The sequence below is a fragment of the Tupaia chinensis genome, unplaced genomic scaffold (genome assembly GCF_000334495.1).
Source record: "Tupaia chinensis unplaced genomic scaffold, TupChi_1.0 Scaffold000627_1, whole genome shotgun sequence".
Taxonomy (NCBI): domain Eukaryota; kingdom Metazoa; phylum Chordata; class Mammalia; order Scandentia; family Tupaiidae; genus Tupaia; species Tupaia belangeri.
In genome coordinates this window covers 2343506-2345911 of record NW_006160147.1, presented here as the reverse complement: position 1 = coordinate 2345911, position 2406 = coordinate 2343506, and the positions used below count along the sequence as shown (strand labels likewise).

General features: G+C 50.5%; 1 protein-coding gene and 1 pseudogene across 3 annotated transcripts in view; one reads left to right on the top strand and one right to left on the bottom strand.

Moving 5' to 3' along the window:
• Positions 1-2406, bottom strand: part of SOX13 (SRY-box transcription factor 13) — a 60689-nt gene that overhangs the window by 31151 nt on the left and 27132 nt on the right. The gene's annotated exons all lie outside the window — the stretch shown is intronic.
• Positions 1964-2406, top strand: part of LOC102484681 (elongin-C-like) — a 1281-nt pseudogene continuing 838 nt past the window's right edge.

The following is a 2406-nucleotide window of genomic DNA, read 5'->3' as shown; positions in this document are numbered from 1 at the left end:
TGGGGGACAACAATTCCCCCAAAAAAAAAACCCCAAAAAAAAAAAAAAAAAAAAGAAAGAAAGAAAGAAAAAGAAAATCCACCTCTCAGGAGGGCTGGGTGCCCCAGCAGGTATCCCCCACCCAATCTGCTATTCTCCAAAAGCCTCCCTGCTCCCACCCCAGAGGTTCTAGGTGGGAGCCACCCTGCTTTCCTTGGTAAGCAGGGTCGCCACCATCTCCCCCCAAACTGGCTCAGTCATCCCAAAGCCCAACGCAGCAGCCGCCCTGCAGGCAGCATTTCGCTCCTCCGTGAAGGGTTCTGTGCTTTTTCGTGCTTTTCCTCCACAAAGACCGCCTTTTCCTCTCTCTTATCTGCCCCATCGGGGCCAAGCTGGCTGTGAAAACGCAATTTCGCCTTTCTTGTCGTTTTCATGCCCCCGCCCCATTTTTTGTTTTTGTTTCTTTGCCATAGGGTGCGTGGGCTCACCAGAGAGATACAGAGAGAGGGAAAGTGAGAACTCGCCCCAGGAGGAATGGCTATGCCATAATCCTTCTCTTCCATTCTCCTCTGGGAATTTAGGGCGCGAGCGGGCACCCACAACAACACACACACAACACACACACACACGTGTGCCCAGAGTGATTGTCAAACCCCCAGTCCAGGATTCAAATCACAGTCGGCCACGTGCCCCTTAACCACCACATCACCTGCGGGCCGCCCAGTCCCCTTTATTTATAGATACTGGTTTTTTCTTGGCTTTGGCCCTTTTTCAAAAAGGGCATGGAAGCTTGGGGAGAAGTGTGCCATCGAGCAGTCTCATGTCATCCAAGGTGCTCATCAAAACAGTCCCGGAGCCGCGGATCCGTACCCCAGTCTGCTGGGTGGGACCCCACTTTCCTTCACCAGCATCCTTTGGAAACTGAGGCAGGACTACCTCAACCACAACTTGGCAAAGTAGTGAGATAAGAGGAATGACCCACGAGGGAATCCATGCTGCTGATAATAATAATAAAACGAGTAACAGAGACATTCAAAATATGTAACGAGTGAGAGATGGACACCAAGGAGTCAGGACTCAACCATAAGACGCGTTGGCAGATAGAGGTCAGCCACAGTGAGGGCGTGTGCGGCCAAAGCCCCCAGCTACAGCTTACTGTTAGTGACCACTTCTATGCGCCAAGCACTGCTTAAATCACTGCTGCTGACGTTAGTTTATTGATCTTCACCATAACCACCTCATGTCGATGGTACATTATCTCCATGGTACAGACGGAGGAGCTGAGACATCCAGGTGATTTGAACCCAGGCGGCCTAGCATGAGAATCCGCCTCTCAGACAGCAGGATCCAGCTACTCAGTAGCCAAGAGTCGGCTATGAGTGATGGTTCGATGGATGAAGATAGAGTGTATGTGCAGCCGAGGGGAACACAACGAATACAGCGTACTGATAAAAGGACTGCGGCCAGCTCTGAGGCTTGGCGGTTAAGGCAGCCAGATCCCACCAGGCAGACTACTCAGTTTGAATCCAGGCCCTGGTGGCTTGTCTCGCCTACTGACAGGGTGAAGAAATGGAGAAGGGATTGCAGCATGGCCACAACCCATTAGGGAGAGCTTTTTCAATCCCCCTCTCTATCCTATTTCTGACAAATGCATGCACCCTCTGGCATAATTTCAAAAAGAAAAAAGAGGGCCAGCAGTAGCATAGTGGTTAAGGGGCAGGCTCCCACATGGCCAACTGTGAAATCTGAGTCCTGACCCAGCGGCTTGAAAAACACACTCCATTAAGGTGATGCTTTGTCCTTCCTCCTCTTTCTGTCTCTCTCTGGAGAGCACACACACCTTCTGGCAAATAAATAAACTTCAAAAAGAAAAGTTTGAGATTAGGGCTGTGGCGGTAGGCAGGGACTCTGCTGCGGTGGCTCCAGGGCTGACGAAGAACTACTGAGGTTCCTGTGGAAGCAAAGTAAAAATTCTAAGGACAGAATGAATGGAGGAGAGAAAACTTACGGTGGCTGTGAAGGCCCTGATGCCATGTATGTCAAATTGATATCTTCTGATGGTTCCTAATTTATTGTAAAAAGAGAACATGCACTAAGATCAGGAACAATAAAAGCCATGTTGAGTGGCCCAGGTCAGTTTGGAGAATGAAACCAATGAGGTCAATTTTAGAGAGAGTCCTTCACATGTGCTATCAAAAGTATGCATGAGTTTGGGAACCAGCAGTTAGCGTAATGGCTATGTCGCTGGACTCCCACGTAGTCGACCGTGGTTCGTGACCCGGTGGCTTAAAACTCACGCCGGGCGCGTGTGCATGCGTGCCCAAGATCCCGAGAAGAGAACGGAGGAGAAGGGATTGCGGCGTGACCATCCCCCCTGGGGGGTGATTTCTCGCTTTCTGTCTCTATGTCTCTCTCTGTCTGTCTGGC